The 27,531-nt window shown below is 42.1% G+C and overlaps 1 long non-coding RNA gene across 1 annotated transcript; it reads left to right on the plus strand.

Annotated features, from left to right (window-relative positions):
- The first annotated feature begins 1,371 nt into the window (after positions 1-1,371).
- On the plus strand, positions 1,372-17,380 carry LOC127045569 (uncharacterized). Its single transcript, XR_007772776.1, has 3 exons — positions 1,372-1,416; positions 16,188-16,303; positions 16,887-17,380. It is a non-coding gene; the product is annotated as an uncharacterized LOC127045569 (long non-coding RNA).
- Positions 17,381-27,531: the final 10,151 nt, after the last annotated feature.

Raw genomic sequence — 27,531 nt, forward strand, 5'->3', positions numbered from 1 at the left:
GGCTGGTCAGGAATGTGGACTTTTCAGTCTATGACAATTATCCCATCCCCATGCTACTGGGGGAAGATTTGGCCAACCAGGTGAAGAGGGCCAAGAGAGTGGGAATGGTTACACGTAGCCGAACCAGGCAAGCTTCCAGACCCATTCCTGTTCCTGAGCCGTCCACTGAGGCCCCGACTGTGTTAACAGAGACCCAGACAGAGATAGTGGACCCGGATCCCCTGCCAACAACTGAAACAGCCACAGTGACTCCAGTCCCAAACCAGGAACTGGAAAAGCAGCCAGCACCAGAACCGGTGCCAGCACTGACGACAGTGCTTGCAAATCCATCTTCAACCCCAACGCCAGAGGGCGCCAGTGAGCCTGAAGTGGCAGAAGCAGCAGACAACCACACCCAAGAGGCTCAACCAGAGCCTGAAATATCCTCTGGTGCACCAGTGGAGAGCGGTTCACCAGCAACGGAAACAACCCCATCACCTACATCGCTTCCAGAGGGACCAAGCCCAAGTCCACAGTCTAAGGAAGAACTGGTGTCTCCAGCTTCAAGGGAACAGTTCCAGACTGAGCAGGAAGCAGATGACAGCCCTCAGAAAGCTTGGGCAGCGGCACGGAGCACCCCACCAACTCTCAGCTCTTCTAATCGATCCCGGTTTGTTGTAGAACAAGGACTTTTATACAAGGAGACTCTTTCTGGTGGACACCAGGAAGACTGGCATCCGTAAAAACAGTTGGTGGTTCCAACTAAGTACCGGGAAAAGCTCTTAAGCTTAGCCCATGATCATCCCAGTGGCCATGCTGGGGTGAACAGAACCAAGGACTGGTTGGGGAAGTCCTTCCACTGGGAGGAGATGGGCAAGGATGTTGCCAAGTATGTCCGGTCTTGTGAGGTGTGCCAAAGAGTGGGAAAGCCCCAAGACCAGGTCAAGGCCCCTCTCCAGCCACTCCCCATAATTGAGGTCCCATATCAGCAAGTAGCTGTGGATATTCTGGGTCCTTTCCCAAAAAAGATACACAGAGGAAAGCAGTACGTACTGACTTTCGTGGACTTTGCTACCCGATGGCCGGAAGCAGTAGCCCTAGGCAACACCAGGGCTAAAGCTGTGTGCCTGGCCCTAACAGACATTTTTGCCAGGGTAGGTTGGCCCTCTGACATCCTTACAGATTCAGGATCTAATTTCCTGGCAGGGATCATGAAAGAACTGTGGGACACTCCTGGGGTGAACCACTTGGTTGCCACCCTGTACCACTATCAAACCAATGGCCTGGAGGGGAAAGGTTTAATGGAACTTTGGGGGCCATGATACGTAAATTTGTCAATGAACACTCCAATGATTGGGACCTAGTGTTGCAACAGTTGCTTTTTGCCTACAGGGCTGTACCACATCCCAGTTTAGGGTTTTCACCATTTGAACTTGTGTATGGTCATGAGGTTAAGGGGCCATTACAGCTGGTGAAGCAGCAATGGGAGGGGTTTACGCCTTCTCCAGGGACTAACATTCTGGACTTTGTAAGCAACCTACAAAACACCTTCCAACACTCTTTAGCCCTTGCTAAAGAAAACCTAAAGGATGCTCAAAAAGAGCAAAAGGCCTGGTATGACAGACATACCAGAGAACGTTCCTTCAAGGTAGGAGACCAGGTTATGGTCTTGAAGGCGCAACAGGCCCATAAGATGGAAGCATCATGGGAAGGGCCATTCACGGTCCAAGAGCACCTGGGAGCTGTTAGCTACCTCGACAATCTTGCTCACATGATCAGCATCAAACTGACCACCAAATTTGGGTTCAGGAAGTAATTCCCCTCCCCAGGTTGGATTGGCAAGGAACTCAGGGGGTGTCATAAACAGATAGCTAAGGGTTAATGTTCTTTTACCTGTAAAGGGTTAACACAGGGAACCTGAAACACCTGACCAGAGGACCAATCAGGAAACAAGACTTTTTCAAATCTGGGTGGAGGGAAGTTTTGGGTGTGAGTTCTTTGTTCTTTGTCTTGTGTCTGTACCCTCTCGGCTCTGAGAGTGATTTTTCTACCTCCAGGCTTTCTAACCTTCTATTTCCAAGTTGTAAGTACAAGGATAGTAAGACAATAGGTTTATATTGTTTTCTTTTGTATTTACATGTGTGTAGTTGCTGGAAGGTTTTAAATTGTATTCTTTTTGGATAAGGCTGTTTATTCATTTTTCTTTTAAGCAATTGACCCTGTATATTGTCATCTTATTACAGAGACTATTTTTAATGTCTTTTTCTTTCTTTTTATATAAAGCTTTCTTTTTAAGACCTGTTGGAGTTTTTCTTTAGTGGGGACTCCAGGGAATTGAGTCTGCAGCTCACCAGGGAATTGGTTGGAGGAAGAAGTCAAGGGGAAAATCTCTTTGTGTTAGATTTACTAAGCCTGACTTTGCATTCCCTCTGGGTGAGGGGGAGAGATTAGATCTCTCGGTACTTGTGTTTCCAGGACTGGAAGCAGGGAATCTCCTAGGGTCTTCCAGGGAGGGGAGCCTGGGAGGAAGTAACCAGGAAACAAGGGGCGGGGGTTATTTCCCATTGTTGTAAGACTCAAGGCATCTGAGTCTGGGGGTCCCCCAGGGAAGGTTTTGGGGATGCCACAGTGAGCTAGGCACTGTATAATTCCTGGCTGGTGGAAGCTTTACCAGGTCCAAGCTGGTAACTAAGCTTGGAGGTTTTCATGCTAACACCCATATTTTGGACGCTAAGGTCCAGATCTGGGAAAAAATGTTATGACAGGGGGCTTGTCCTTCTGCTGCAGCACAGACTGGATTGCTTGCTAGGATCATGTGGAGATACCTCATCTAATCAGTTCCCTGCCATTGAAGGGGCCTTGGGCATAGCTGGCATCTCAGTCTCTCTTGTTCTCTGTCTATGGCATATAACAATTTAGTCTCCTGAGGACTGAAATTCTTTAGTCTCACACAAGTTATTGGGCTCATAATAGGAGTAGCTGGGTGAAATTTGATGGTCTGTGATATACAGGAGAGCAGAATACACAATCTCTTGATCCTGTCTAACCTTAAACTCTGTGAAAATATTCATGGGTGTTCTGGGATCTTTTGAGTGATCCTGTGAAAAAAGGGCTCAAGATAACTTCTTTCACTGGGGGTTGCCTCACTCCTGAAGTCCATAGGAGTAGACTAGTTGGGGCTGCCTCCAGGGAGCCTTTTCTCTCCCTCAGATGCTAGAGGACTGTCCGAGAGGCATTTCCTCCCACTCTATATTGAAGCTAGGGAAAGAGAGTGGTGGCTCTTCTCCCTCCTGTTGGAGGCAGAGAGTATGGTGTGTCCATTCAAAGGGGAGGAGGGCTTTTTTCTCCTGCCCCCCCCAGTGGAGACCAGCATGGTGGTTGTGTGCTGTGGTGAAATTAGGCCATTCATTTCCTCCTCTACAACTGATACGGGGAGGTGGGCTCAGCCAGGCAGCAAAGAATTAGCATGAGTCCCATGTTGGTCAGCAGAATATCATGCAAGCAAAAAGCATTAATATTCATGCTGTTTGAAAAACTTCATGTTCAATAATTCATTCATTCATTCCCAATGGCTATATAAACCGATTAGTTGATTTATCTTATGATGAAGGCCAGATATGTGGTGTCAGCAATTCATTTTACAGTTTTCTTTATTCAAAGATTATCTGCAAGCACTGACAGAACTATCTGAATCCAATATTCTAGAATTTTATCAGTGGTGACGTTCTAGCGGTTCTATTTAGACATGAGAATAGGCACCGTGAAGTATACTGTTTGGAGGTCAATGACTCCACTCTGTGTCTTTCATTACAAGGAAGCCTCAATAAGACATATATTCTGAGTTTCACGCTCCCTGATATATAGTTCGCTGTATTCTGGGATAAATTGCTACTGCTCTTTAACATGTCCATTTATCTGAAGCATAGAAATTGCCATAATGAATCAAAGCAGTGCTCCATGTAGTCCAGTATCACGTCTCCAACAATGGCCAATACACATGTTCGGAAGAGGATGTGGAGTATTAGATGGACTACATGGGCCAAAGTTACTGTAACATAACCCAGTTACTGTCCAACATTAAACCGTGTTCAACAACATCTTTGTTTTGTATACAGAGACCTCAGCCTGCTTAGTACCATGGCAAACACACTATTAAAATCCTTTTAACCTTTTATTAAAGATACCAAAAAGAAGGAAAATTAGTTAAAGCATTTACAATGTGAAATATTAAGTAAGGTTTTCATTTTAACAACATTTCTGTTCCCTTTTCCTTTAGCTGGAGAGAATTTTTAGATGGAAACTCCCCTTGTTTAATACTCTCTTAGATGGATTCAGGATGGTAATAGCAGTTCTTTCAGGGGAAAAGAGAAGAAGCTGGTTGAGCTGGGCTGGAGCTGCAGCTACTGCTGCTGTTAAAGTCTGATCCCATTTCATCCCAGATGGTGGTTGGGATTCAGCTGGAGCTGGAGCTGGTGAAATATCTGGATCCATCTCTCTGGCCTGGTCTGGTCAAGAGAAGGGCAAAGAAGATGAGGAGTCCCAGTAGATGGTGGGAGTGGCAGCCATGATAGTGAAGCTCTTTCCAGTAGCCTCTGTCTGTTCTTTCTGTTCTTTCCCCCCAAAGTCTCTTTAAGGACCCTGTCATGGTATAATTCCCCACTCTGAACCTTAGCGTCCAAAAGATGGGGTACCAGCATGAATTCCTTTAAGCTTAATTACCAGCTTAGTACTTGTAGCGCTGCCACCAACCAGGAATTACAGTGCCTGGTACACTCTGGTCTCCCCAAAACCTTGCCTGGGGACCCCAAGACCCAGACCCTCTGGATCTTAACACAAGGAAAGTAAACCCTTTCCCTCACTGTTGCCTCTCCTAGGCTTCCTCTCCCTGGGTTCCCCTGGAAGATTACTGTGATTCAAACTCCTTGAATCTTAAAACAGAGAGGAAAATGCACCTTCTCCCTTCCTTCTCTCTTCCCCTCCCAGATTCTCCCTGAGAGAGAAAGTAATCCTAACACAGAGAGAAAATAACCTCTCTCCCCCTTCCCTCCTTTCTCCCCACCAGTTCCCTGGTGGATCCAGACCCCATCCCCTGGGGTCTCAACCAGAATAAAAAAATACAATCAGGTTCTTAAACAAGAAACTTTTAATTAAAGAAAGAAAAAACAGTAAAAATTATCTTTGTAAATTTAAGATGGAATAGGTACAGGGTTTTTCAGCTATAGACACTGGGAATACCCTCCCAGCCTAAGTATACAACTACCAATTAAAATCCTTTCAGCAAAATACACATTTGCAAATAAAGAAAACAACCATAAGCCTAACTTGCTTTATCTACCTAGTACTCACTATTCTGAACTTATAAAAGCCTGTTTTAGAGAGATTGGAGAGAAACCTGGTTGCACGTCTGATCCCTCTGAGCCCCCAGAGTGAACAACAACCAAAAACTAACAGCACACACAAAAACTTCCCTCCCTCAAGATTTGAAAGTATCCTGTCCCCTGATTGGTCCTCTGGTCAGGTGACAGCCTGGCTCACTGATCTTGTTAACCCTTTACAGGCAAAAGAGATATGAAGTACTTCTGTTCCATTAACTCTTAACTATCCGTTTATGACAGACCCCAAAAAGGAGCTAGTGTGTGGCATATTTTACCCTCATTATTTTGTCCACCAATTAAATCCATTTCCATAAGGTCAAAGTTGGCTTTGGTAGCTTTGTTTCCATGTTTTCTTGTTTACCAAGTATGATCTTATGACAGTCCTTGACTCAAATCAGAAGGTCATTTTTGTTTGGACTAATTAAATTTGTCTGGCTTTCTTGCACCTGTTCATAACATTTATTTATTGAAAACAACTTGATTATTTTCCAAGTTTAATTTTTAGGCAGGCAAAAATCAGATTATTATGACATCTTATGAACTTTCACATACTTTTCATAGTTGAGTTTAAGGTAAATGTTTAGATCCAATAATCACAGAAGTTGTAAAGCCACCCATAGTGACAATTATGCAATAACTTGTTCATGGAGAAGTTTTCTCCAGGCAATTAACAAATTGACACATATGTCAATCTATAACACATCTAAAAATGCTGAAATCTGGCAAGGCAATTCTGGAATGCCAAAAATTCAAAAGTCCGAAGCGCAGTCAATGCGATGCAACAAGAATAGACTTTTGGGACAAACAGTATCAGGTGTCTGTCTGGGGAATCTCAAGGGGGAGCTGAATGCAAATGCTCAATTTTAGTTATGCAAAAACCTATCCTTTTGAAACTATGCCATGAAACAGGGACCGTTGTCTGCTGATTACCTTTTCCCCGAGTCTGAAGACGAAGCTGTATAAAGGAAAGACTAAAATATTCTTGGGGATGCTTTTTCTGTGCTAAGGCTGTTATGAACTTGTAACCACAGGAAAATCCTCTGTGGGGTTTGAAGAACTGAGTCCTACCAGAACCCTTGTTGTAGCTGATCTCTGGTAAGCTTATTAGCATGTGTGGGGTTCTTTTACTGATTTTTTAATACGTTTTTTCTCTAATGCTTTCACCATAAGAATAAGGTGCTTGCTTATAAAGGCCTATGTGATAACTTTTAACTGCTGCATTACATTGTTTGCAAGCCTCCAGAGAGAAAGCAAAGTGCAGATGCTGGCCTTTTTAGGCAACCTGGGTCACTGAGAATATCACAGAGTAGGCAGGGAACTGTGCAGCCTGGAAAACCCCCAGTCAGAAGAGAGAGAGACTCTCTACTCAAGAGAGGTGATGGCTAAGGAGCTGGGAAACTGGAGTATATGCCCTTGGTTGACCACAGAGGGAAACACAAGTGTAGTTGCCCTGAATTGTGATGCATATATTTCAGTGAATACTGAGGGGGGGGGAAGGAAATTCCCAGTCTTTCTGCCACATTGACAAGTAAAGCCCCATAATCCCTACTCAAACCTTGTCTACATAAAATACCATATTTGTCTAAGGCCTAGTCTTCACTACGGAGAGATTAACTCTGCTCAATCAATGCAGCAAGGGTCAATTTAGCGGGTCTAGTGAAGACTCACTAAATAGATGACAGAGCATTCTCTGGTTGACCCTGGTACTCCACCTCTCCAAGAAGAATAAGAGAAGTCGACTGGAGCGTGTCTCCCATTGATGCAGCTCAGTGAAGACACCGGGGTAGGGTGACCAGGCAGCAAGTGTGAAAAATCTGGACGGGGGGTGGGGGGTAATAGGTGCCTATGTAAGAAAAAGCTCCCAAAATTGGGACTGTCCCTATAAAATCGGGACATCTGGTCACCCTACGCTGGGGTAAGTCAACCTAAGCTATGTCGACTCCAGCTACGTTATTCAAGCCCTGAGTTTTGTAAAAGACTGTATACAATATACCACAGTCGCTCTGTGCATCTAATGTATAATTCAATCTTACATGGAGCTGGGTCAATATCATTCAAGGTAGGTCAAAATTCAATTTACCTGTTGACTAAATGTTAAAGGGATATATGGGAAGTCATGTAAAAGCTGCTTCATACTCACTGTTGATGTTGCAGACAGGGACTGTGAAAAGCAGAAGAAAGTTTTACATGAAATATATAACTTTCCTTAAGGAAATAGTGGTGCTTGGAGAAAATTGCATGATTGACAGCCCTGAAGACTAAGGTCCAGATAAGGTCTGTATGTGGCGTGTTCAGCACAATTCAGAAAGGGTTGAGGGCATGAGTACTTTTTCCTGAAGCCTCAAGAACTTTCAGGTTAGAGGGGTTGGATCTGCATACCCCTGGACTTGATCTCACTGTTATGAAATTTATGAGATCTGCCAGGGAAAGCAGGCCAGGGACCAAGGGGCAGAAAGGTAATTGCTTTTCTGGATAGACAACTGGTGTTCTAGCTGGGATTTCAGCACGTGCAGTTACCTGTGTAAACTTGCTGCTGCTTTTAACCATCTCTGTTCAAGGTAAAACAAGACTTTTGTAAATAATCAGACAAGGAAATATCCATCGCTCGATAACATTTCTTCCAGACAGATATTGACCTATCCACAAAATGCTAATATTCAACAATAGAAGAACAAAATCAGTGAAAAAAAATCATGCCTAATGGCCAACTTCCCCCTACTTTATTGGGAAGCACTTTTGTTGAAGACTGGAAAGCACAAGAGATCCTCAAATAATGAGCACTCTGCAGAATGCATATGAATGACTTGGAGGTGGCCTTTTAATAAAGGTGGGGCAGAAATGTAATCAGGAGACTTGGGGATGCTTTTGGGTGTCCTTAAGATGGGCTATTACCTGTCTTTTTTACAGTTTTCACTGTGGTGCCTGTGATGAAGCAAGCATTAATATGTTCGTGGCATTTTCTCTAGTTAATGTGACATGACTTCTCTCCTTTCATTAAAAGTTTTTCTTCTACATTCAGACTCTGTACTTGAGAGAGAGGAAGTATTGCTTCTCAGAGACGCTCAGGGATGGTGTGTAATTGTCCCAGGTTACTGGGTGGGGGCCCGAGCTGGTTCTGTGTTGTATTGTTGAAAAGAAATCCCTAGATATTGAACCCAGCCCTGGTTGCTGCCGGCTCTACTTGGCAGAAGGGTATTATATTTATGAGATCATCTCATTTTGAAAGTATTAAGGAAACAACACACTATCTTGACAGATCCAAAAAGGAGAGTACAGATAATTAAAAGTGCTATGTGAGAGAGTAGGAGAGTTCTTCTCTCATGGAGAGAGAAGACTCTTGAGTTCAGGGAGCTCTAAAGTGCAGCAGCTATTTACTGCTATTTCTGATGTAGTTTCAAGTCAATTCTCTTGAAAGTTGCCATTGATTTTTCTAAATGCCAAAAGACTGACTTATGAACCTCCTCGGTTCTGTTTTTATGTAAAACTCAAGCTATGGTTGGAAAGACAAAAATATTTAATATGCTCAAAGGGATCTTCATTAAACAGGAGATTTCCAAATTGTTACATGAGGAAGGGAGAAAAAAAACTGAAAAAGGCAGATTGTTTGCATTCTGATTTCCATTACAGATTTAAAAGATAGATGGTGAATAATCTGAGAACTGGGTATTTAAATAAAGATAATTTGATTTCCCCTCTGATTTGCGGATTAATTTCTCCCATCCATTTCCTCTTTGTGGCTCTTTATTCCCAATGGAGATGTATGCTAACAGAAGAGGAACAAACTGTCATGTTTCCTGCCAATACCAGTCATTAATCCATAGCTATTTTATAATCTCCTTGACTTTTTTTTCAACAGTTACATTCAGTCTTGCACAAATATTTTTGTGCCAGCATGCCAGGCATATTCAGAGCTAATGTGGCTCATTACAGTTTTGTAAGCTGTGATGTTGTAGCCATGTTGGTCACAGGATATGAGAGAGATGAGCTGGGTGAGGTGATCTTTTATTGGACATGTTGTGATATAGGCATATGTAAGACCCATGGATCTTTAAAAATGTGTTGATCAGCGTAGCAGTGGAGATATGTCTACAGGTTTTGCATATGTTGTTCTGGCAGGGGTCTGGTGCCACTTTGAGGTAGTATGTCCTGGTTTCTGGGGAGCTTGCTTCTATGATGGGTTCAGAGAGGTTGGCGGGGGAGGATTGTTTGAAGGCCAGAAGGTGGGGCTCAGGAAAGATTTATTTCAAGATGTGGTCCCCATCGAGTATGGATTGTGTTTGATGATACCCTGTATGGCTTCCAGTGTGGGGAGGTAGGTGACAACTAGAGTTGTATGTTGTAGGCTGTTTTATTTCTGTACTGAAGCAGTTTCTCTTGGGGTAAATTGCATCATAGAACATGCCACTGAATACCTAGTGTAGTTCTGGATCTCGCTCATATTCTGCCAACATCGGATGACCACTGCCAAGATAAAGGCCAGGACCAATATAATCCACAAACTAGCCAGGATGGCTGGGGAGCAGATGCTGACACCTTGAAGCTTCCTTGGCCCTTGTTTTCTCAGCAGCTGAATATTGCACACCAGTAGGGGCAGGTAGCATACATACAAAACTTGTTGATGTGCAATTAAACATTGCTACAAGAACCCCCATAGGAGTATTTAAGTCAGTATGGCTTGTCTGGCTCCCTGTTCACACATATCTTACCACCATCCCTCTGAAGAGCAGCATCAATGTATGAGAATATAAATGCACAAAAGTGAACCCAGACTTGCCCATCTATGAAGATCTCCATCCCTTCCCCCCCCCCCCCCCCCCCCCACCCAAGATGCCACCTTAAGTCCAGGAACTCCTTCTGGTTAGCAGCCAAATCTTTAAAAACATTGGGACTGTCACCAAAAAATAAGTGGCAGAGGCCATGGGGCACTAGCAGGGTCAAGAATCAAGACCTGATCAAGGATCCTACAGACCAACCTTCTGGCTTCACCAAATCACATATGGATCACAGCAAACCACATCAGAATCTCAGATGCACATAGCAGTTACTTACTACACAAATGGAAAATGAAGGACAGCCTACTATAGGAATCTAGAGAAGACATCCAAACCATGGAACATCCAGTCAACTGCTGCCCTCTGAGATCTTTCTCTGGAGGGACAGCCTTCCATGTAACCAGAAGCTCTAGAGTCAATGACAAACTTCAACGTCGACTTTTTATGTTGCTTTTTAAGTTCACCATATGAAAGAAGACTGTAGTATCACAGTGCCCTGACGACAAAAATCTTGATCTTTTTATAGAGATGGGTGGGAGATTTTAGAGTGGGAAAGATTTTTATTTTTTTGTGCTCTACAAAAATAATTGCGATGAAAGTGCTCATGCAGTGTGTGGGTTTCCAAATGTACTAAGTGTTTCTAAATACCGATGCTTTTGTCTCAGTTTTTGTTTCACAAAAGACCTTTTGAACAGTTTTGTCAGTAATTAAAATATATTTAACAATTATTAGAAGTTTTAGAGGCAGAGATTGATTTTTATATAGTTGACATACAGTATAAGTCATTAGCTTAGTGTCTTTACTACATATATGTCATCCATCTCAAGTTTTCATTTTGTTCTGTTGCTATGCTTTGCTTGGGTGCACATGTTGGGGTCTAGGCAAATGAATTTCAAGATTTTAGTTCACAAAAATCAAAGTTTTGCCTGTGCAAGAGAGAGGTAAGGAATAGGGAATAGAGCTCTGTACAGCGAAGTACAGAACAATGTGGCTGAGTTAGTACTGCTGAAAGAACCACACATTATGTATTTTTATTCTGCTATGAATATTTAAGCCATAACTTTACATTGACTCATGAGCAAATCCTTTCCATGTTCCTGTGCAGAGTCCCATGAAACCATTGGGAGCAAAGCAAACTGGGTTTGGCCCCTAGTTTTTGCATTTCTTTATTTAATTTCCCAGAGGGGGAAAAAAAGAAAAGTACATTTACTGAGTGCACGTTCAAACAAATAACTTCCATTTACAATATTTTTTATACTAGAAATGAATTCTGCTATTAGTTCCCAGATCCTTTGCTTGTTTGAGTAAATAACATCATTCTACAAGGACTAAAAATGACTCAAAACAGCAAAGAAAAGAGACATTTTAATATAATTCAAAGCTAAAAACTGCCTATTCTGTCATAGATCAAATCCTGATGTCCTTAATTAGGGAAAGATTATCTCTTGCCCTATATCTCCTTGTCTCCTACAGTATGGCTCCATGGACCATCATCTGCAGGGCCATTATTCCCTTCCCATGCAGGTGGGTGGGGAGTGAACAGCTTTGGTTCTGCATCCCTTCCCTGTCAAGGTGTTGGTTCTGTGGCAAATTAGTTCCTCCTTTGCACAGGCTCAGCTCCACTGGCTGACACAGCAGGAGAGGGGGAAGCCAAGGCTATACTTGTTCCTATACTCACAGTGGATTACTTCTTTCCTGGAGCAAGGAGAGAACCAGAGAATGAATTGTAACTCTGAGTCACAATTCGGCTTCCTGGTCTGCACCTGGAACAGGGCGGCTATGTGCTTCTCTCTCACGGCAAATTATAACACAATGCACCATCGGCTTCTGTTTATTCAGTTTGTTTACTTATTACCCGGAGTTCAGAAATCACTTCCACGGGAGTCTGCTCAAATGAGGACTAAGGGGAGGAAATGAATAAGGACTTCAGTCTTTGGCCCTTTCAAAATCAAAAGAACTCCTCTGGCAGTACAAAGGACAGAAATACAGTCCAATACCAGTAGCTAAGTGTGCACACCTCAGAAAAGTAGCCTATCAAGGAAAAATGGTATTTTTCTGTTCTAGTTCTAAGCCCTTGTGTGTTCTGACAGTGGAAAGACTGACACAACTATAATTGTGGCTGTGCTGGAGCCTCGAGAATATTTTGTAATGTGGAAGGCTGAAGATAGGTTAAAAGGGGTTATTAGGCTACAGTGTGCTTTCCTGTGTGGACTTTACCCAGCATATTCCAAACACTGTTTATTAAATAGCTGCCTTTATGTTCAGCATTCTTGAGTAAACAGAAGCGGAGAATGGTTTAAATTGAACCTGCTGTTGGCAGCACCACTGTAATATATCACTTGGTCATATTAATCAAAACTCTAGCCTTTCAGAATGGTCCCATTTTCTCCTCTACACCAGGAATCTCTCATTCCCTTTTCGTATTAAAACATTTTAAATAAGATGTTGCTGGGGAACTTGGCAAAAAATGTGATTTTTGAGAGTAACCTTAATTTTGCAAAATAAAAAAAAAAGGCAAATAAGCTTAGCTTTGTACTCCCAGTCCTGCTTTTTTAAAGCCCAATTTAATTTTTATAGTAATGGTAAAGTTTTTTGAATCCTACTGCGAAATCTTACTTCATGAGCAAGTTGTTGATGCTTCACTGGAACTTTTTGAAATAGTCCATTTAGAAATGCAAGGTTGTTTATGCTGTATGTACATCATAGGCCCATAAAGATAATGGAGCAAATAATTAAGCAATCAATTTGCAAACACCTAGAAGATAAATAAGGTGATAAATAACAGTCAACATAGATTTGTCAAGAAGAAATTATGTCAAACCAACTGAATAGCTTTCTTTGGCAGGGTAACAAGCCTTGTAGATGGGGGAAGTAATATGTCGTATATCTTGACTTTAGCAAGGCTTTTGATACTGTCTCGCATGACCAGCTCACAAACAAACTAGGGAAATACAGCCTAGATGGAGCTACACCTCTACCCCGATATAACGCTGTCCTTGGGAGCCAAAAAATCTTATCACGTTATAGGTGAAACTGCATTATATCAAACTTGCTTTGATCCATCAGAGTGCGCAGCCTCACCCCCCTGGAGCACTGCTTTTACTGCATTATATCTGAATTCATGGGGTATAGTACAGTGCTACCCCATTATATCGGGGTAAGGTGTACTATAAAGTAAGAGTATAACTGGTTGGAAAACAGTTCCCAGAGAGTAGTTATCAGTGGTTCACAGTCATGCTGGAAGGACATAACAAGTGGGGTCCTGCAGGGATTAGTTCTGGGTCTGGTTCTGTTCAATGTCTTCATCAGTGATTTAGATAATGCCATAGAGAGTACACTTATAAAGTTTGTGAATGATACCAAATTGGAAGGGGTTGCAAGTGCTTTGGAGGATAGAATTAAAATTCAAAATGATCTGGACAAACTGGAGAAATGGTCTGAAGTAAATAGGATGAAATTCAATAAAGACAAATGCTAAGTACTCCATTTAGGAAGGAACAATCAGTTGAAAACATGCAAAATGGGAAATGACAGCCTAGGAAGGAGTGCTGCAAAAAGGGATCTGGGGGTCATACTGAATGACAGGCTAAATATGAGTCAACAGTGCAGCACTGTTGCAAAAAAAGCAAACATAATTCTGGGATGTATTAGCAGGAGTGTTGTAAGCAAGACACAAGTAATTCTTCTGCTCTACTCCACACTGATAAGGGTCTCAACTGAAGTATTGTGTCCAGTTCTGGGTCCCATATTGCAGGAAAGACGTGGACAAATTGGAGAAAGTCCAAAGAAGAGCAACAAAAATAATTAAAGTACTAGAAAACATGATCTATGACAGAAGATGGAAAAAATTGAGTTTGTTTAGTCTGGAGAAGAGAAGACAGAGAGGATATGATAACAGTTTTTAAGTACATAAAAAGGTTGCTACAAGGAAGAGGGAGAAAAATTGTTCTCCTTAGCCTATGAGAATAGGACAAGAAACAATGGGCTTAAATTGCAGCAAGTAGGGTTTAGGTTGGACATTAGGAAAAAATTCCTAACTGTCAGAGTGGTTAAGCACTGGAATAAATTGCCTAGGGAGGTTGTGGAATCTCCATCATTGGAGATTTTTAAGAGCAGGTTAGAAAAACACCTGTCAAGGATGATCTAGAAGATAATACTTAATCCTGCCATGGGTGCAGGGGACTGGACTAGATGACCTCTTGAGGTCCCTTCCAGTCCTATGATTCTATGCTTCTATAATATAGTTGTCCTTTTTACTAAAAGAGTAAGAACACATGCTTTTCCTTTAATAATAATATGCTCTATCTGCATGTTCTCGTCTTTGGTCATAAACTACTATTTGTTATATTCTATTTCCACCATAATGTCTGATAGTGTTATTGATTCTGGCAGGGCAAAAAGGGCAGGAAGAAATTAACTCTTAAATAGCAGAGATTATATCTATAAAATGTATAGAATTTATATAATTTCAAACAACTCAGGCTCCTTGATCATTAAGAATGAACAGGGAAATACAGAATCTGTTTTCCAATTTTAATTATAATTTTCTTATTTGAGAAAAATCCTTATGAGACCGGGAGAAAAAGGTGAAACACTAACAGTTTAATAGCACAATGTGTTGTTTAGACTTAAGAGAACACTAGCTTTCATTATTTCAGAGACTGACTCTACTTTGGAGCAGTTAAACTTGACATTGGTAAAGGGGTAACAACTCCAGCCAGCTATGACAGACCCTTTAATTCCATGAAATGACAGGGTTCCTTCAGCACCTCGCACCAAGGAGCAGACCTCCAGGGTGGAAGAAGTTTAACCAGTTGGAAGTAGCTGGTAGATCATGATTGGAAAAACTGCCTGGGTTTTCTAAAGAAAAGGGAGGAGGTAGAATGGGAACATTGTGTGGTTATCTCTCTTGCCCTTTCATTACTTTGACTTTGCAGCTCCTGAATTCTTGAAGGTGAGAGTTTGTAAGTTTATACAATATATTTTACCTCTTATTTGTAAGTTTCTTCCTGCAATGCCAAAAACCATAATTTTTAGTAGTGTTTTCTGTACAGTCTAATTTGATTTTAACCTGACCTCTATTGCACTGTGGTCTAAAATAATGGAAATGCTCTATTTATAGTCCCTTGTGACTGCATCATACTTTATGGGCATTCACTCTCAAAATGGCTTTTGAAGGCACATGGCCAAAGCACTGAGATTGGATTGGTTGTTCCCCATTAGTGTCACACACAGGAATTAGATACTAAAGCTGCAAAGGGCTCCTATTGATTTAGTTCCATAAGAAGATAGGGAGTCTGTACTGTGGTTCAATCTCCATTAAAAGTTTGGGACTTTGTCATAAGAGGTATGGCACGAGCTCTACAAGAGATGTCTACCAGATGGATTCTTCTGAGTTTTCCATGAGGTATCTCAAGTTCTTCAAGTAGACAAAGCTATAAAAGTAAACTATTTACAGGTAGATGATACAATATCGTAACTTCTTCAGACACCCACACTTCTCAGTTGTACCTCATCTTAGTCTCAGAGTAACCTATATTCCACACAAGTGTAGTGTTTGCTCACTTTTCTCATTGGAAGTTATTTCTCAGCAATGAAAAAAAGATATCCTGAAAGCCTTAAGGGGCCTGTGTGTGTGTGTGTGTGTGTGTGTGTTTGTGTGTGTGTGTGTGTTTGTGTGGTATTTTCCTTTTAAGTTCTGAGTCATCAGCAATATGAATGTGAAGGCAACTAGCAGTAGCAATGCTCAAGTTGAATCTGATATGGTATTGGAAGGGGAGACGCAGAGGAAAACAAAGACATGCAATGGGAACAATGACCACAGAAGGAGATGAAAATGGAAAGATGTAGACTGTGCGTTCATAACATGTATACCTAGGCACACCCCCGGATATTTCTATCTAATGAAAGGTGTTCACATTTTTCATTCTGACCAGTCCTCTCACACCTCTAGCTGTGTGTGCTACTCATTCCCTTATCCTTGCTTCCATTGTTATTAATGTATTTATTTACATTCTGGTACTACCTAAATGCTCCAACCAGTAGAGCTCCATTGTGCTAGTGTCATAAACAGATAGCTAAGGGTTAATGTCTCTTTCACCTGAAACACCTGACCAGAGGACCAATCAGGAAACCGGATTTTTTCAACTCTGGGTGGAGGGAAGTTTGTGTCTGAGGGTATGTCTACATCTACAATTTTGCAGCGCTGGTTGTTACAGCTGTATTAGTACAGCTGTATAGGGCCAGTGCTGCAGAGTGGCCACACTTACAGCAACCAGCGCTGCAAGTGGTGTTAGATGTGGCCACACTGCAGCGCTGTTGGGCGGCTTCAAGGGGGGTTCGGGGAACGCGAGAGCAAACCGGGGAAGGAGACCAGCTTCTCCGCGGTTTGCTCTCGCGTTCCCCGAACCACCCTGCAAACCGCAGGGAAGGAGACCTGCTTGCTCGGGGGTTCGGGGAACGCGAGAGCAAACCGGGGAAGGAGACCTGCTTGATTACCAGAGGCTTCCTCAGGTATACTGGGATACCTGCTTATTCCACGGAGGTCAAGAAAAGCGCTGGTAAGTGTCTACACTTGATTACCAGCGCTGGATCACCAGCGCTGGATCCTCTACACCCGAGACAAAACGGGAGTACGGCCAGCGCTGCAAACAGGGAGTTGCAGCGCTGGTGTTGCCCTGCAGATGTGTACACCTCCTAAGTTGCAGCGCTGTAACCCCCTCACCAGCGCTGCAACTTTGTGATGTAGACAAGCCCTGAGTCTTTGTTTTCTGTCTACCTGCTTTCTCTGAGCTTTGGAGAAGTATTTCTGCTTTCTAATCTTCTGTTTCCAAGTTGTGAGTACCAAAGAGTTTGTTTCTTTTGTATTTACATGAATATAGTGCTGGAGTGCTTTGATTTGTATTCTTTTTGAATAAGGCTATTTATTCAATATTCTTTTAAGCAATTGACCCTGTATTTGTCACCTTAATGCAGAGAGACTATTTGTATGTATTTTTCTTTCTTTCTTATATAAAGCTTTCTTTTAAGACCTGTTGAAGTTTTCTTTACTGGGAAACTTCAGGGAAATTGAGTCTGTACTCACCAGGGAATTGGTGGGAGGAAGAAGTCAGAGGGAGATCTGTGTGTGTTAGATTTACTAGTCTGATTTTGCATTCCCTCTGGGTGAAGAGGAAAGTGCTTTTGTTTCCAGGACTGGAATTACAGAGGGTGGACTCCCTCTGCTTGGATTCACGGAGGTTGCTTCTGTGTATCTCTCCAGGAGCACCTGGAGGGGGGAAGGGGAAAAGGATTATTTCCCTTTGTTGTGAGACTCAAGGGATTTGGGTCTTGGGGTCCCCAGGGAAGGTTTTTCAGGGGGACCAGAGTGCCCCAAAACACTCTGATTTTTTGGGTGGTGGCAGCAGTACCATCTCCAAGATGGTAACTAAGCTTGGAGGTTTTCATGCTAACCCCCATATTTTGGACGCTAAGGTCCAAATGCACTGTACAGACATGGAAGAGACGACAACCCCACCCAAAGAATTTATAATCTAAAAACAAAAGACAGACAGACAATTTCTCTTGCTACATACTCTTTCCCTAATATGAGTTTGTACCATCCATGTTATGGAAGTTTATCCATTTTTTCAAACTTTCAGATACAAGTATCAATGCTGAAATTTCAGAGGAATTCTATACAACAGGAAATTTTTGTGAAGTCATAGTTAAGGCTATGATTTAGTCATGGGTACTTTTAGTAAAAGTCATGAACAGGTCACATGACCTGCCCTTGACTTATATTACAAATATTCCTGACTAAATCTTGTGGAGCCTGTGCCTGGGGGGATGCTCTGGGGAGCCACTGGAGGGGCCTCCAGGGGGCTACTGCTGGAGGGGGAGGCTGCTGACTAGCGGCTGCCCCTGCCGCCCTGAAACCACTGCCTGGTGCTGCTGAGCAGTGGCTGCTTCAACCACCTGGGAACTGCTATCAGGGGCTGCCTCACAGTGGCTGCTCTGGCCACCCTGGGACTGCTGCTCAGGCGGTTCCCAGGGCTAGCTGCCTGAGAACCACCTGAGCGGCAGCCAGTGCAACTGGCTCCGGGGTGGCCCCAGAGACTGGCTGCAGAGTCAAACACATCAAACATGTGACAAACACAGAGCCCTAGTCATAGGAAATAACTCAAAGTTCAACATCCAAGGAAGTTAGAAGGTGGAAAAGAGCTATGAGGTCATCCAGTACGTCTCCTTGCAAAATGGGATATTTCCCTACAGCATTTTTTTCGTCTAGCCACGTTTGAAAAATCATAATGATGGAGCTTCCACAGATGCCCCTGATGACTATTCCATAGCAAAAAGGATATAATTGCAAGAATTTTTTCCTGATAGACTGCATGCCAAACATTTGCTGCTCCAATGTTAAGTAGAAAAATAATCTCTCTCTTACTGGGCCTGTAGAAAATATTTTGTACATTTTCATGCTAGTTTAGCATTTGAAAAATAATTATTTACATGAGTCAGAGAGAGAGGCTGTAGAGTATGGCACACAAAGCCAATCTATGTAATATTCAAACTACTGCATCAATTCTGATGATGAATGTAAATTTGTCAAGTAGCAAAATAAGTCTTCAGCTAAACAAACCTAATTTCATTCTCATATTTTAAAACAGTGCATAAGATCACTTGCTGTTCTATGTTACAAACAGGAGGTCAATGCTTGGGAATAAATATTGTATTCCTTCTTGCCAAACTCATGGGGAAACAAAAGGGAAAGTGGTACTTACCCTGGTAGCACCCAGCTCCGAGAATGTTGCTGGTGTCCATTCAGAGTGAACTACCTAGTTATGAACTCAGTGGTAAGGTGCCATCAGAGGAGACCATCAGCAAGCGCATGCCCCCTAGGACCTGAGTCCCCTGTAGTCAACGGAAATCTTTGGAAGAAACAAAACTAAAGGATAATTCTGTGTAAAAAGAAACAGAATTATCCCACTACACTTAGGAGTTTCTTGTTGTCGTCCTGCTTAAATATATTCTGAAAATGTTTCTTTGGATCTATTTGGTTGGAAAGAGGTGATGGTCCAAATTCTTTGCAAAAGGGTTTCATCATCATTGTTTCATATTGATTGTTAGGGTAAACAGAAAATGCTAACTGCTTTCCTACACATTCTTCTATGGTAGCAATTCATATGTTTTGATTCTGAAGGATATTGCTGGCAAAATGCTTCTGTTCGTTATGGCAATGATGTAGTGGAAGTAATCACAGTTTGGCTTGGTTTCAATTAGTTGGGTTTTTTTTCTTTTTGCCCTGCTGATAGAGGGCCTGAGCGAAAGCTCCTTTGAAGGCAGTAACTCTCATAGACTTCAGCAGACAATGGATTAGATCCATATAGCTCCACTTCAGTACCAGTGATGGGCTTCTAGAACAAAACAATTGTATGATGTGCTGATTAGTGTGTGAGACCATGTTCTTGAAGTGAGTGAATTTTGTGTTCCTGTTAGGTAATGAATAACAATAAACAGCACAAGTGGGAGATAGTCCTCTGAGGTTTAGAGACCAGAAAGGAATATAGATACGTGTAAGGCAACCAAACAATAAATTAGGTACAGCCAATCTACTATTTACTATGCTGATGCCGATGACAGTTTCAGATACAGGAAATCCTCAACATGACCTTGAAGACAAAAAAGCAACCGTCTTCACATTTTTTTAGACCTCAAAGATTTGATTCAGCTTCTAGGTTTAGGCAAAGGTTGAGGTCAGTCAGGGCTTGTCTATAGAAACAGTCAGTGTGTGACAAGCTGGAATGTAAATCTACCTCACACTAGCCTGCCACACACTAGCTGTGCATGTGGGCCCTGCTGCATCCCACTAAAAGTTCCCTTGTATGTTTGGATGCACTCCAGCTGGATCAGGATGGTACACAGTAGATTGACACCTCTGTTTGCCATACACTAGCTGTTCATATATATGTGTGTGACCGAAAGCACCAATGTACATATTCTTTTAATAATCTTGTACAAAATATGCCTTGTGGGGTATCATTTGAGAACTAATAACTTACTGGTTAATATGTTGAAATGTATGAAACAACATTATATGTAAAGGTATGAATTCCCACATACTCAAACCCACACAGCCTGACTAGGCAAAAGCTGTTAAACATGTCTGTCCTAAACAAAGGAATGTGTGTTTACCTCAATTTCCATATAAGTGGTATACAGGGTGCTTGAGACAGCAAGAGGGGGAAAGGGCAGGACACAAGGCAAATCTGCATTTCAGCATATACAGGAGAGAAGAAAGAGCCTGGAGTCACCTTCACCACCAGACTCCATGTCACCTTCTTTACTGTTTAAATAAACTGTGCTTTAAGGGGTAATCCTCTGAAGAATCCACTTCAAAGGGTTATTGGACTATAAAAGTAAGACAAAAACACACCAAAGGCATCTCTCCCTCTCCCTATCTTTCTGTCTTACACCTAAGATGACAAAGGAACCAGCCCTTTGACTTGAGGGTTGATCCTGACCTGTGGATTCGGTCAGCCTTGTTGCTGGGAACATGTGGTAAGGATTTCACCTTGAACCAAGTCTAGCCTGTTAAGTTTGTTACTAGACAGCCTTTTTTTTCCTCTTGTAACCATTTCTCCATTTCTAACTTAGTTCTGGACACTTGAATTCACCTAAAATCTATCTTTGTGGTTCAATAAACTTTTTTATTTTTTAATCAAAACTAATCCAATGCAGTGTTTAAACTGAACTGTTTGGTAATTCCAGTTAAAGTTGCAAACTCTTGAATATTGACCCTTTACAAGGACAATGGGCCTCTAATCTCTGAACTGTCCAGGAGAGGGCTGGACAGTGCAGAACACACGTTTTTGGGGGAAATTGGGACTCTGAGTCTAGTAACCAAGGCTGGTGGAAGCCAGAGTGTGACTGGAGTGTTGCTGGCAGGCTGCTGGGGTCAGAGCTCCTGGGCCAGAGTTGCAGCTATACACAGACATTCAGGGTGTGACCTGCATGTTAGGCTGTTTGTCAGAAGCCCAGGTTGGGAGCTACAACAGCAAAACATTGTGCGGTGTCCACGGTTACAGGGCAGGCAGTGACAACCTGTCACTTATCTGGATTGTATCCCCAAAATGTGACAATAAACACTCAGTATTTGGGTAGGACAAGAGAAAGAACGAACCACACATGACATACTATTCACTTGACCTAACGTACTGCTGGAAGTATTAATGACACTACAGTGATGAAGGTGATATAAGAAGCTGTATAGAACAGAATAGAATATTTTATCCAAACCAGTTTGACCATTCCTGTTTTCACAAACATAGTATAAATACGTGTATGGAAAGACAGCTTGTATGTATTGTAACATTTAGTTGCCTTTTTTTTTAACTCTCTCACAGCACCTGATGATTCATGTTTGAACATAGTTTGTAATACCTACCCTTTAACTTGTGCTGCAATGTACAGCAAATGTATCAATTTATCTTAACACATCACATTATCAGTGCCTTAAAAAACTTTGTTACAGTAAATCAGACATTTGGCTAAAATAACTACTATTTAGTGGGCCACTTAAAATCCCTAGATTTTTCCACCTAGTCAAATAGAAAATTAACTGAAGTCAATGGAGTTGTGTCCAGCTATGGCAGCAGTTAGTTTGGCCGTTTAAGTGCAGAATATCATTTTAGCTATCATGGAACAATGGAGTTAGACTAGCAGTGAATTTGGCCCCAGATATTTTAACACCTCTGCAAACAGATCAAATGATGGAAAATAATTTCATTTTCAGACGTGTGGAACACTCAACTCCCCTGAGGCCAATGACCGTTGTGGGTGCTTAGCACCTGTGAAAGTTAGGTCAAAATATTATTGTTCATTAAATAGCTCTGTCTATGTGATCCTGGATGAAACGATACAAAGCCAGTCTCTGAATTCCCTCCTTCCCAACTCTTCCCTTGGATGTATATGCAGAATTCTCAAGAGCATTGCATCTATTAGGATAACAATGAAAGTTTGAATACATGAGTTCCTATACTGGATACTTTACTTTTCTAAATCAATCCATCTCCCCTAATTAATGATTTTTTTTAATCCTGAGGAGAAGCTACTAGGAAATTAGCTAAGAGTGTTATTCATGGGTCCCTCTTCAGTGTTGTCTCCTAACTCCTGTTCATCCCAAGGTATAACTTTGCAGTGAAATTTAACTGTTTCTCATCGCAGCCAACCCACCCATCTTCTCGCACACAAAAATCCCCCAACGTCCAAAAATCATGGATTTATAGACAACTGCCCATGGATTTATGTACATATTGGGCCTAATTATACTCTTATGCTACTGTGAATAAGCGGTAATCTCGCTGAAATCAGTGGAGTCACACTGGTGATTAACTTAGTGTGTGTGGAGAATGAAATGTCATGGTGATGAGCAAAATATAGGGACTAGAATAGAATCAGCGACTTATGCGCATTTGCATGCATTGTTGAAAGAAATACTATTTGTAAAATACTTTGGGAGCAGAGGGGATGAAAAGCACTAGTGCACATGTAAGAACTTACTTTTTATTTTTATTTTACACATATACTAGCTTTAACCTCAGCTTTGATTTATTCTTTAGTTTGATTGTCAGGTGTCAGCTTCTCATATCCTTCCATCTTGGTGGACGGAAGAGCAGATCATTAAACAGTCAAGGCCACGTATCAATCTTTTCAACAGCCTGCTTCTCAAGTGTCACTGCTCTAATCAGCTATGAGTCTGTACGTTCACCCCATAGCTGAGCCTGCTTTTTTGTTTCTTTCCATTCTGTTTTCCAGTCCTAACTTTTAAACACTGAGGGCCGGCTCCTGCAAGGTTCTAGGTGCCCACAATTGCTGCAGTATGGAATGGTGATGGAGGGTGCTCTGCATCTTGCAGAATCAAGACTCAAAAGAACAAGAAGAGCCCACACTTCTTGAATGTTTTGGCTCTTTATGACGTATTTAGTACAAAGCAACACAGTAAGTGCTTTTGGTTCCCGTTGCCAAGGTGCATTAAAAAGACGCTGCTGGCCGAATTGACTAGCCGCTTCATTTGTGCAGCACAGAATCTGCTGAGCGATAGAGGAACATACAAACAACGAGTTGGAGTTAAGCAAAGAAAATAAAGGTGACCACAGTTGTATGAATTTTGGCTCTGGTTTTATAAATGCCAACTTTGTCTCAATATGTGCCCCTCTCCTTTTTTAAATTTCTCGTCTCTTTTTCTTTCCTTAGGTGAGAGATTAGTCAGTACTGCCATCATTATTTGCATCAGAGAAGCACCCACAGGCCTCAGCTGAGAGTGAAGTCCCATGGGGTTAGGCACTGTACATACACACAGTAAGAGGTAGCTACTGCCCTGTAGAAACTGCAACTCAAAAGAAACAAGACAGACAAGGGAAAATGGGAACATTTTTTTATCATTCAATAAGTGTCAGAAAAAAATCTGTAATTTCTGAACGTTTTTCCCCCCTGGCTCTTCAGAGACTTATAACTGCAGATATTAGCATAATGGTCACAGAAAAATATATGGAGGCAGAGTCCTCAATTCCTTACTGTCCTCACAGATTCAATTTTATCTTTCTTTAACAAGGTAACAGCAGCCACCTATTTTCCATTTTTTCTATCAAACTTCCCATGAATCAGAGATATTTGACAGCTAGGAATAAGGAACATGAAGTGGGCAAGCTAAGCAAATAAACACACTTCACCTCAGTTAATACTTGAGGACTCCAATTCACTTCCTAGAGGTTAACAGAAAGTAGTCATTTATTTACTGGAGTGTCAGAGGAGAGCTCATGCGTTTTATATGTGGAACATGACTTGGATTTCTTAATGACTGAGGAGAGGTGAACCATGCAATAAACAGTTGTCGATAACTAGCTTCCCCTCCCCCCCCCCCACTACCTCTGTCTATACAATCAGGGAAATTACAGCACAGAAGGAAACATTAAAAAAAAAGACTGCCTGCTTGGTGAAATCACTTATTTGTGACAATTGGTTTGGAACGTCAATTGCTCTGGAAAGTGTGTATTTAAAAATGAGTATATGGTATATGTGAACTTTTGTAAAGAAAATCGTAGGACGAATCACTTAAGTATAACAAATAAAGTGTAAAACAAAACACAGAGAAACAATGCTAATCAACAGAATTAACCTTACTAGATCTTTATCCGGTATTCTTTGTATGGATGATTTCCATCTAGCTGGTTCTGTTACAGTGGTTGTTGGGTGTAGTCTATAGTTAGGGAAATACAAACAGTGCTTGTAAAGTTCACTTTAACATATTTCTACTACAATGCATCCATTTCAGATGTCCTTAATGCACTCACTCTAACTAGAATATCTCCACATTAGTTTGCTCACAATCACAAAACACTTAACAGCCTAAGCGGGAGTCATACCTTTAATAGGCAGCAGGTTTAAAGCAAACAAAAGGAAGTATTTCTTCACACAACGCACAGCCAACCTGTGGAACTCTTTGCCAGAGGATGTTGTGAAGGCCAAGACTATGACAGGGTTCAAAAAAGAACTAGAAAAGTTCATGGAGGATAGGTCCATCAATGGTCATTAGCCAGGATGGGCAGGGATGGTGTCCCTAGCCTCTCTTTGCCAGAAGCTGGGAATGGGTGACAGGGGATGGATCACTTGATGATTCCCTGATCTGTTCATTCCCTCTGAAGCACCTGGCATTGGCCACTGTCAGAAGGCAGGATACTGGGCTAGATGGACCTTTGGTCTAATCCAGTTTGGTCATTCTTATTATTTATTGGCCAATGTCTGTATTAGTAAGAGTCTGAGACAGTGAAATCAATTGTCTCTACCAATGCGATACTTTTGCTTTGTATGTAATTTACTAGTTTTTTTAAAAAAAAAATTCTATCATGTGGAATTATATTGATACCCATGTGGGTCATCAGCAGTGTTGGAACCTTTAGATGCACAGCACAGTCCTCTGCCACTTGAGCTAATGGAGTAACTGATAGCAGTAGTAGGTTGTAATCATCTAGAAGAAGATGAGAAGCACACTTTGCCACAGGGTTTCACAGATATTTGCTGACAGCAGAGCAATATTGAGACTCAGGAATAGTGAGTTCAGTCACAGATTCTGAAAAATTGTTCTCTAGTAGGCACAGACCTTTCTGCCCTGTGTCCTCCAGCCTGTATCTGTGCCAGTCCTGCCTCTTTCTTCCCTACCCCATAGGCTCTTCAGAGACTTATAACTGCAGATATTAGCATAATGGTCACAGAAATGGTCACAGAAAAATCTACTCTTTCTGACCCCCAACCCACAGAGAACACTTATCCTCTCCATCACTTCCTCCTCCATTCTGTCTGGGTGCAAGAAGAGGGGGAGGACCACTGGGAGCACAGGAGAATGTTTCTCTGCTCTCAGTTCTTGTGTCTGGTGCCATGAAGTCCTATCAGGAGCAGTAATTGTAGGGAAAATCCTGCTTAGTTCCTGCAGCCCTGGGTCAGTGCGGATTGACTCTTCAGGGAGGTTAGCTGCCAAATGCTAACAAGTCTTTACCGTACATGTGCAAACTGCTATTTTTTCTAAGGCCCAGGCAATAAGGGAACATGACAAGTACCCGTAGCATGGAGCTGCTGGCATCTGCCACCTCTTTGTCCTAACAAGCAGCTGTGCAGCCACGCCGGCAGGTTCAAATAAGGGGACCAGCAGCATGCTGGTTTAAAAAGTTATATGGCACACAGATCCTTATGTGACAGGGCAACTTATTATGTTTGGCTGGCTAGCCCGCTCCTGCCACCTGACTCTTCATCTGACCTTTTACTTGCTTATGAGACTGTCCAATAGGCCTAATGTCCTACCCCACAAATCAATGCTGGAGGCATCTTTTTCAGGGGTGAGGAGGTATTCTCTCACCTCAGCACACAGCCTTGAGACTGAGAGCTCTATTCACCCCTCTCCAGCCTTTGCCACTGTCCCTTTGACTCTGAGCCTGACAGTTGTCTCTGAGTGCACGAGGTAGAAGGAAATTCCCATTTGTGTGTAGCAGAGGTGCCAGTGATAATTGATTAGAAATGATCAAATGTTTGCATGAAACCCTGCAAGGTGAAAGCAGCAAGTTGTGCATCTCTCTGCTGCTGCCCCTCTCCCTGGCTGCTGGGGGTGATTCTGGCCCATAAGCAGTGAAAGGAAGAATAATAACACTGCTCTACAGCCAAATTGCTTCTGAAATAAATGTAATCCAACTTTACTAATTCTGGGTCACTGAGAACAAAAATGATGCTTAAAATTGTTGATTGGCTCTAGTTTTCAAGATATGCTATTGGGTCAGTATATACGACCCTTGACTTGGGAATGGCGGAGGATAAGTGAGTTATAAAGGGAAAGGATCTCAATTTAAACCAGAAATGACTAAAATACATCTTTGACTGGATCTATGAATAAATCTATGACTGGGTTTGGACAGTACTTGCTTTTTAGGCAAAACAATGAATGATGCAATCTGAAGCTAGTATTGCATCATACATGCTATGAATTGCATCATGTTATTCCTAGAAGTCATGGATGATGCAATCATAATGAAGCTTACATCACTCTGCTGAATAAATTATATCAGCTCTAGAAATCATACAGTGTTGTGCTCTCTTATTTGTCAGTGTTTGATTTTGCAAAGGGACACATTTCTGTTTAGCCAAAGTGAGCAGAGATGCCTCGTACTTGTGTGAACAGTGCAGATAACTTCTGCTATGTTTGTGGTGAAGTGACTTTTGCATCACAGAAGCGCAGTATAACCACTATGGTTAAGAAAGCCTATCACCTTTATTTTGGCTGCAAAATTGGAGATCAGGACAAGAGATGGGCCCCACACATATGCTGCAACACTTGTGCAACAAATCTTGGCCAGTGGTTGAACAGGAAAAGGAAATCTATGCCTTTTGCAGTGCCAATGATTTGGAGAGAGCCAACAGATCATATCAGCAATTGTTACTTCTGCATGGTGCCTCCAGTTGGGAAAGGTGTGTCAAAGAAGAAAAAGTGGACGGTGCATTATCCAAACATTCCATCAGCTATACGCCCAGTACCCCACGGAGAAGGACTGCCGGTTCCTGATGCACCAGAATCATTCTCACTTGAGTCAGACGAGGAAGAGGAAGAGGAAGAGGATGAAACTTCTGGTCCTGAACCATCAATGTCACAGGACCCACATTTTCTCCCATCCTCCTCCTCTGAACCACACCTCATAACACAAGGTGAACTGAATGACCTTGTCAGGGATTTGGAACTACCTAAGAGTAAGGCAGAGCTGTTTGGCTCCAGACTACAGCAGTGGAATCTCCTGGCAGGCTATCAGGGCAAATGGAGCCCATCAGTGCTTGCAGACTATAGCTGGACAGTGACAAGAGATGCTCCATTTAATGAATACAAGAGACAAGCC

Source organism: Gopherus flavomarginatus, chromosome 2, assembly GCF_025201925.1.
Source record: "Gopherus flavomarginatus isolate rGopFla2 chromosome 2, rGopFla2.mat.asm, whole genome shotgun sequence".
NCBI classification, from domain to species: Eukaryota; Metazoa; Chordata; order Testudines; family Testudinidae; genus Gopherus; species Gopherus flavomarginatus.